This window comes from Lissotriton helveticus, chromosome 7 (assembly GCF_964261635.1).
Source record: "Lissotriton helveticus chromosome 7, aLisHel1.1, whole genome shotgun sequence".
Lineage (NCBI taxonomy): Eukaryota > Metazoa > Chordata > Amphibia > Caudata > Salamandridae > Lissotriton > Lissotriton helveticus.
The window spans coordinates 789,584,149-789,593,897 of NC_136068.1; the positions used below are offsets into that span (position 1 = coordinate 789,584,149).

At 43.7% G+C, this 9,749-nt stretch overlaps 1 long non-coding RNA gene across 1 annotated transcript in view; it reads right to left on the bottom strand.

Moving 5' to 3' along the window:
* Window positions 1-4,471, bottom strand: part of LOC144767050 (uncharacterized) — a 182,985-nt gene extending 178,514 nt beyond the window's left edge. The window contains exons 1-2 of the long non-coding RNA XR_013598041.1: window positions 4,368-4,471; window positions 3,649-3,816 (exon numbers count right to left, since the gene is read on the bottom strand). This is a non-coding gene — a long non-coding RNA (uncharacterized LOC144767050). The remainder of the gene's footprint in view (window positions 1-3,648; window positions 3,817-4,367) is intronic.
* Window positions 4,472-9,749: the final 5,278 nt, after the last annotated feature.

Genomic DNA, 9,749 nt, shown 5'->3' on the forward strand with positions numbered 1-9,749 from the left:
ACTATATGGGATATCCCTTTTACAGGACAGTTCCCCTCACCCACCCGTAGGTGGCATGCTTCGTCATAGGGAAACCTCCTCACATCGCAACCTAGTTGCAATATGGGCTACAACCCCCTCTCTGAGAGGGAGGAGCTCAGGGATGTTTTCAATTTGTTCATAAGAGGTTTCCTAAAACCAATGATGTAGGCAGAGTGTGGTGAACACTAACAGAAGAAGGTGGGAGTGGGGGGGTGAGATAGAACTAACTCTAGGGTAGGCCAGAACATTTTAATGGGGCCTCCATAGGTCAGGAATAAAAAATAAGTGCTATAAGAGGAGGGAATTCAACCTGTCATTCATGTGTGTTAGTCAACACGTTTCCGCCTAAGGCTCTCCGTGAAGGTGCAGAGGCTTCCGTCAGGACAAAAAAATAGAGGGTGAGAATAAAGTGTGAGAAAGAAAAAGGGAAAAACAGTTACACGAATATTGCACCACAATTCTCAACCTTTAAACATGAGATACTCCACCAGTGTTTGAAGTGAATCTTCGCCCTGACCTGGGTCAACTGGCGGTTGTTTTACCTGCAAGGGAATAGTGAGAAACACATATAGCGTGCGCTATATGTGTTTTTCTATATTCTTATGTGATGTGAGGAGGTTTCTCTATGATGAATCATGCCACCTACGGGTGAGTGAGGGGAACCATTAAGTAAAAGGGAAATCCGAATTCTTTCTTTACAAATAATAACAACAAAATGCATGGCACATCTGAAAGACTTGTTACCTAATAACTTTACTCATAATAGATCCACATCAGTGTATGTTTTTTAACTATTACATTCTCATTCCCAGCACCAGGCAGCCATGTATGGGTGGTGGCGTGTTTACTTTTTTGTACTTGTAATAAAATTAAAAATATATAACCAATGTACTAGCTTGCCAAGGGAAGACTTATTTCTTTACCAATATTTGTTGATTCATGCAACTGAAGATTTTTCAACAGGAAGGCATTAGAAAGTGAAAGGCTCTCGCAGGAACATAGAGGCAAACCCATTGAGACTCAATTGAGGTGAACTAAGCAAATGATTTTTAATAATAATGCTTGAGTCATTGGCAAGAAAACTGAGCTAATAAAATATAGATAAAGCCCTAAAAAGAATGGGCACAAAGATATTAAGTCAAGTTGTCTGATGTTGCAGACCTCGACTATGTTGATAAAAAGTTTGGTTGATCCCTAGATAAACTGCATAGCATTAATCTAGGTGTGCTAGTATCAAGGATGATACAGTCAGGTGACGTCACTCTATTTCTAAAAGATTGATAGTGCAGGGTGCTGCGACTGTCGAGCCTTGAATGAAAAGCTTTTGATCTCAATCAATTTTACCTCCAAGACTTTTGGGCCACAAGTGTAAACGTTGTGTTTCACCCTATATAAGAGGACCGGAGAGAGGCGGCCCAGGGGTCTGTGCTTCCACCCATCACCAACATCAGTGTTGTCAATGTTTAGTTTAAGCCAGATCTGCTGTGTTTAGCCCTGTCCATGAGCATGGTACACTGTAAGTTGGTTGTCAGCTGATTATATGATGTTCATATTAAGTAGAAAAAGTGTGTCGTCAGCATGTATACAGACCTAGAAATCATGGAAGTGAATGCGACCTAAAGGCTTAACATTTGTCAATCTCTCCTGCTCTGCACCTCCTTGGGTTTTTAGCGCCGGGACACTCTTTGGAGTAGCTGAGCGCTATACAAAACTTATATTAACATATATTAACATAACATAACATAAGAGGCTAAGTAGGTAGTGTCACTTTGCCAATCTTCCGAGGACCCCACCGGCCATGGTTGAGGCATTAGTGGTGAATCGCCCTACTGTCACTTTCTGAGTGCACACTGACGAAAATAATTTAAAACAAATTCATCTGGTTGGCCAGTCACACAGAGTCTGCGCAGCTGGAGATCAAGACCCCTTAGCCAACAGTGTCTAATGACAAATCACATAAAGTTAGGACACTGCCACAGCAGCTGGAGTCAATGGCCAGATGGATATTGTCAAGGACCACTGCTAACACCACCTCTTGGCGACGAACAAGGCAATTGACAGGCTGAGGGTCATCACATGGCTCACAATCCCACAAGAACCAGCTAAGCTGACAGGCCTCTCAGTGTCAAGGATCTTTGATCCCCGTCGGAGAAGTGTGATAATGATTTGTACCCTCCGAGCTCGCCTGCAAACGTGGCAGCCACTCTATAGTGTCTTCAGAGCTTTGCTCTTCATTCTATCAGTTTGGAGTAAGTGAAATAAACATCAACTGAAAATGGGAAAGTGATCACTGCTTTATAATAGCGGATACTTTGTATGCATCTGGGTGGCATCTCCATTCACGTTATCCTTGCCTGTGCAGCCTGTAGTCATCTGTCTATTTGAACTCTGACTGCTTCAGCAGTTTACAGAATCTTTTTTCAAACTATATACACTAACGTTACCAGACGTCACCATTTTCTAGTCTGGGGTTTATCTTGAAACAACACTAGTGCATTCCGTGAGTTGTTGTGTTCGTTTATTTCATCTGAATGAATTGGACAGCCATAGATAAGTACAATGATTTGTAAAAGGAAAGGCCAGGACTGAAACATGGTATCTCTAGTGACATGGACTCATCTGATACCCTCCCTAATGTCCACTCTGAGACCAGAGAAGCGCCAAGTTACTGTGCCACCAGAACACTCTGTGCCATAAGGAAGACCCTTTTTAAGCTCTGGACTTTCCCTTAACAGCCTTTTGCATCTGGGACTTGTACTTCTGGTCCAAGTCAACTGAACTAATGGGACTAACACTCGTGAAAACTGTGATTTGAGCAAAATGAGTACAGACCTGAAACATGGTGTCTCTAATGATAACACCATCCTGAGTTGTGCTGGAGCAATTTTTAAAGAGGGGGCTCTGGACATCAATGCCCCCACACTAAAGGCTTTGGGGATGTTTGAAAGCACTTTCCCAAAACGCAACACATAGTACTGGAAGAAAAAAACATTTGAAAAGCCTTTTAATGTTTATTGTCCTTCTAAACTCTTTCAAAGTTGTTGGAGGGGGGGGGGGCTTCAACGCCTGCTGCACCCTAGTTCCACTGCACTGGTCCTCCTGTAACTCTGAGCCCTCCCCGTGTTTACTAACAATGCTCCCAGACACACCAAGTTTCCAATATCAATGACTAACTTGCTGCTCGAGCCCAAGCTTTATCTTCGCATTCTGGAGCTTGCATGCTTGTTTTATAAAAAGAAACAGGAAAAGTCCCAAAAAATGGCACCCATGCCGAATTTCTAGAAAAATCACTGGCGCTCAGTCCTTAACGTCAATAATGTTAACAATTCTTCAAAGCTTGATTTCCTGCTTTAGCAGCCACCATTACAAACTGCATAAAGTTCTTTCGACGTTAACCATGGTCCTGAAGGCCAGGTCCTTTTACACTTGCCTGATTGCCTTTTCTTACGTGCATTAATTACCCTAATAGGAGGCAGTCTGCGGCTGCGTGTCCCCAGGTGCGTACTGCCTATCAAATGTCGGTAAACTACAGGATTGCACCAGCACGCACTGTGCAGCCCTGCCCCGGCTCCCGCGCCACACCTCGGTGAACAGGCACCTGCCAATCATAAACGTGCAAGTACTCACATCCCGGAATTTGTTCCAGTACTTGTCTTTGTCGTACTGTGACACGGAGCTCAGCCATTTGTCGTTGTCCAAGAAATGCCCTTTATTGTTAGTGCCGGCGACGATCTCCGGGTGCCTGGCTCTCACTTGCAGGCAGCACCAGGCGAAAACCACAAACACCACATTCGCCTGGAGGGGACAATAAAACGCAAAAATGAACGGGCGCTCACGCACAGCCGCGATGCATCGTTATCAGAAAACATGTGGGACTTTAACGCTTATAATCAAGGAAATATTTCAAGGCTGTCACTTTCAATTTCGAATCTATAATATGTGGAATAGCATTAAAATGCCACAGCTCTTGGGCATGTATAACGGTGCAAGCCACGCTGTTTCTGTCTGCTCGAAGTAGAAGTCTCCTCAGAGACTTGGGAATGTTAAAGCGCGGTTAAGCACCTCTCGGATGCTGGAGTACTCGGCACTTCACACAAGCATGTTTTTAAATCCGCCATGCACACCGGCGAGGCTTTTAACGCGCGCACGGCTGGGCGCTGAAGCCGGCAACTTCCAAAAACAGTGTTTACGTTCACAGCATGCTCTGAATTCTTTCCATTCATTCCTGCACCTGCCTGAGATGTGTAAACACTGGGAACGCAGACGAAAAAGAACGGGCGGCAAATACTGGCATCACAGTCTTTTTATACGAAAAACATTTTAATGAATAATAAAATAAGCGATACCTTCATTTTTGGCAGATCCTGTCAGGTCTGGTATTCGCTACTCCTTTGTCTTGCCCGTTGTTTTTCGGAGATTTTAGTCCGATGCTCTGCTGCAAGGAAAGCTGGGAGCTATGTGGTTTTGAGGCTTCCTGAAGGGTGCTATCTGGCGCCCCCTCCCGGTCTGAGGCTGGAACTGCTAGACCGTGCACGCTGCTGCAGACTGAGGGAGCAGCCGCTCTCTACACCGGTGTGGATGACCGGCACAAGCCCTGCAAGCGGTACTGCTGAGCGGCTCCGGGGCGGCTCATCTGCTGTGACCGACGGGATCAACTGAAGGCGATTCCTGCGCAGCGGCTCCTTTAGAAACGAGCTGTAAGCCCGAGCCCGTGAGGCGGCGCGTGCGGCTTGCCGTAGCAGGTCCCTGGAGACTGACAGCCCTGAGACCGGGCGCTCTAGGTGCGAATATCCGCGGCTGCCTGTCACATCAGGAGGCGCACGCGGCCGACCGTCTGCATTGGCTCAAACTGCATTAAGCAAATCCACCGGCTCTGTGATGCTGCGAACGCGCTGAAGGAGAACGAGGCTCTTTCACACTAGTGCTTTGAAAAAAGGTCATTAGCTCGGCGCTACGTTCTCTGACTGACCAAGAGCTCGACATGAATTCGTGAAAGGCAAGACACCCATGAATGTACTGTGTTCTTGAAAAGAGACGCAATTATCCACACCAATAAGTTGATGATTTGGGGATTTTTCTTCACAAAAAAATATCTTAATAAGCAAAAAAGAACAACCAGTCAAACAAAAAATCATGCAGTAAAACATAAATGAAGAAATGCAGCATTTACATTAGCTTTGAAGATCAATGGATATACACTTACAGTAAAGTCAAAAGCTCAAGGTAGTAAAATAACTACTACAAATAAACGCGAGGCAATAAAGGTACGACGTGCTGAATCTTCATAGTCATATTTCAGATAACCTGGACAGTAAACCATGCCGGCCTGGTCGATAATTTTACATAAATGCTTGGGAAAGCAGCACAAGGGAATGCGATAGCAGTGATTGGTGTGTTTTCCCACTACGAAGCACTACCCGAAACCTAAAATGACTGCAAACATTATTATTACACAGAGGCCTGGGGCACTACAGCCAGAGCTGCCGACTTTGGAACTGGGAACCACAAAGGGCTAGATTTCAAACTGGGGTACGGCTCAAGCAGAATTCCATAAGAAGCCCGCTTTTTATAGCATAGCTGGCTACCAATAAGTCTGTAGGAAACTAGTGTGCACATTCCGAATTTGTTTTATTGCCAATTTTAATGTGATTCAAGCTAATTCATGTATCGAAATAATTGCTTGTGAATTTTATGCATATTGGTGGTTGTACCGGCCTTTTATGATTCAAACCAGATCAAATAAAAGTGATTTTTCACTTCACTAAGGGCTTTGGTGGTCTTTGGCGGTACCTGCCACCACTGAGGTCTCAGAAAGATCACCAAGGCCATGGTGATCCCGCACACCGGATTACAAGGAATATCCTGGGTGGGCGTGTATTGCTGCATCAGTTAGATAGCGATGGTATGTTAGGCTCATATGCCTCCATGACAGCACTGAATGCTTGTCCATGCATGGTGCCACACAGTGCACGCACAAACATGCACTTGCTGGTAAGCACATCATGTGCCCCCTGCATCCACCCTCATGGGCAGATTTGCCTGGGGGCCCTGTTGGGAAGTTATCTCTTTGCCCTTCTCTCTTAATATGAGGGCTTGCGGTTCAGATGAAAGCTCTATAAGGCTCTCCCCATCCCTTGGTTTGCAGTTATTAAGTTGGTTTTATTGAGTCAGGCCCTCAGAACCGGCAGTCTTCTCCAGGTAATAGCAACAAGCAGGCCATTGCTGCAGTTTGGGAGATGGTCACATGGTGCACTTTGGAATCAACTCTCCCATCTCTTAATAATCTGTAATCTAATTAGTGAGATGAATTACATTGTACTGGGCACCGTGAGAAATGATCTTCTAAAAATCATTCTAATCTCTATTTTTAACTATGTCCTGTAGGCATGTAGTGTTTTTCAGATATTATGAGTCTTGCCCTTCTTTCTTTGTAATGTAAATGTGCAGTATGCTCATGGACAGCACTTAAATATGAACATTCACTAGTATGTTACATTTGGCATGTAATATAGGAACCTACATTTCACAATCGAACACCCTTTATTGTGCCAAGAGTTAGAGTTTCGAGTCAAAGCTTTTTCTCCTTCAAGGCCAAGTAGTGAATAAGGATATTTCCCTCATAAAACCTTCCTGAATTTTCCATAATTCATCAGTGTTAGAAATGGGGGGTCTCAAGTTGGCAATGGTTTGCACCTTTGTCTAAGTAAGGACACTTGCTTCTATTCAGGGTAAGCAAGTTATGCCCTTAGACAACCCCTGCTCACACCCTTGGTAGCTTGGCACGAGCAGACAGTCTTATCTCAGAGGCAGTTTGTAAAGCATTTGTGCACACATACGGTAGCACAGTGAAAACACTACAAATGTACAACACATCAGTTTAGAAAAATAGAAAATCTTTATCTAAACCAAACAAGACCAAAACAACAAAAATCCACCATACATATATCAAGATATCACCAAAAATATATTATTCACAAAAATAAAGCTTGTAGCAAAAAATAGCTCCACCTGGGGCTAGTATGACATCGTGACAGATGAAAATCCCAAAGTACGGTGCCGACCGCGAGGTGCGCGGTGTTTAGCCCAGAGTCACACAGACCCCACAGAACCGCATCTCAAATTATGGAAACAAAGATGGTGCACTGTTGAAAAAACAAAATGCGTCTGACCACGGTTCAGCACCTCAGTTTCAAAGTAAACAAATGAATGAATTTTCTGTGCAACCACATCTGGAGTTTGCCGAACTTTCACTCCACTGGAAACCAGATAAATCAATCCATAAGAGGAAGGATGGTGCACCAGAATGAAGTCCGTGAGCTTCAAATGTATTCCAAAATATATCCTTTATTGTTTTTTACTTTTAAAATTTGGACATCAATGATGGTGCACTGTGTAGGGGAGGTGATGCTTCGTTAGTGCCGGGCGGTGTTGGTTTCTTGTGACCACAGGGAAGGTGCGGCGTTGGTTCCTTACTGCGATGCAGTGGAGAGGCGGTGTCGGCTCCTAACTGGTGCTGGGGAGGTGAAGTTGTGGTGGCTTTGAAGCGTCGGTTCCTTACGAACGACAAAGATACAAAGATGAAGCACCAGTGTCGATGAGGTCTGGGCTGCGTTGCGAGTTGGGGCAGGGCTTTGTGAGCATCATGAGCAGTGCCCTTGGCTCTGGTGCAGGCTGCGGCCTCACTGACAGCACCGGAATCTTTACGGTGCAGCGTTGGAAGGTGCCGGGGCTGCGGTGCAAGTTGGGGTGGTGTGGTATACATTTCACGAGCGGTGCCCACGGCTTCATTGTGGGCCGTGTTCTCGCTCGCTGGCGTCTGAGTTGCTAATTCCCTCTATGGCAGCTGAAACAGCAGTTTCAGATACAGAAAGACAGAGGAAATGAAGTCATTGTGTCCCTGAGACTTCAGAACATGGGGAAACATGGATATTACGCTTTGAAGCTTCGACATGCGATTGAACCCATGTGCGGTGTGTCGGTGTGTCGATGTTCTTTTTGTTGCCTATTTTGATATCCTTGAGTGGTGATAAAGTTTGTACGATTCCCCGGTGCAAATGCGGAAAAGAAATGCAGAAAATGCGCCGCATTTGCTGACGGCAGAGACTGCCGATATCCAGCCTTACACTTGAAAAGGTAGGACCTGTATGAAACTAAAGAACATGGTTATACCGCATGTTTCGAACTAACAATGCACCGGGGAATCGTACAAACTTTCTCACCACTCCAGGATATCAAAATAGGCAACACAAAGAACACCGACACACCGCACATGGGTACAATCGTATGTCGAAGCTTCAAAGTGTAATATCCAACATGCCGCCAGGTCACTTTCATAACAGTTCTAAAGAACCAAGGTATCACAGTGGCGACTCCATTTCTCATATTGATGGCTAACTAGACTACCACAAAAGAACATCGACGCACCTCACTCAAGTAGAACTGCATGCTGATGCCTCACAAGGTACTATCAAATATGATGTAAGGTCAAAACTTTAACACTATTACCGAACTAAGGCACCAGAGTGTTTTTAAGCACAACAATCAATAATGCATGATATCGAACACCATTCAGGCCCTTCTAGACAAAACGAGATAGGGTATTGATATTAGACGAATAGGATTAAGCCTAGAATGAAAGACCGAGGCCATTGACTAGGTATTTCTCGACCCACAGAAATAAGAAAACCTAAAAGACACATTCCAAATTGGCCATGAAGACCAGAAGAACAAGAAAATCCACACTTCTTCCATCCAAGACATTGAGGTACGAATACAAACGTGCATATACAGTATGCATAGTAACAACAGTTTCTATTATTGGCAAGTTTTTTTTTTTAAAAAGCACTGTTTTTTCAGTTCCCTCCCAATTATAACAGAGTTCCAAGTCCTACACTTACAGTCCCAGCCCTGAGGAAGACCTTCTTTGAAACCCTCACGGTCCCTTGCACAAAGGTCGAAACGTGTCGGCACCACCACCACTTACTGTTTTTTTCTTGCACGTGACTCAGAGGATTAATACACAAATCTGCGAAGTGGAAATTGCATATAAGTTTAGCAGACAAAGGATGGGCTAAACCGTTGAAGCTTGAGAAACATCTCTGAGCACATATATTTTAGGACCACTCAATTATACATTATTGAGGATAACTAGATATCTCGATATAATAGCAAAACCAAGTAGGACTTACCAAATTGTTGAGTTCTTAAAAATAATATGTTGTGATTATATGTTGCACTGTTTTGTTTGACATTTCTTGTGCTGGTTTCTTTGACATGTGCACAAGTTTCAGAGAAATTAATGTAAAAGATAGTTTGTACCAATTTTTGTAAAAGTAATGCACACATTTTGTGTTTTAAAATTGAAGTGAAATTATGAAGTAAAGTAAAAGTTCGAAAAGTATAAATTGAATGTTTCCATGTGTTGTGCTTGACTACTGCTAAATAAGTAAAGGAATGTAGTTCTTGTCTGTCTACCATAGTAGTGAAATGAAGTAATGTATTTTGTTGAGCCTTGTGAAAACAGGCATAGGCAATAAATTAAAACCTATGCTGATCAAAAAGTATGATAATCAGTGGTCACAGAGGTACCACTTTCTGAATATTACTTTCTAAAAGTGACATTTTCATACCTACAAAATTGAATAAACATCTTTACTAAAAGACGGGTTATTAAATTCTGAGTTCAGAGAGCCCAGACTCCATTTATCAATCTTGTCCCAATGAGAAGT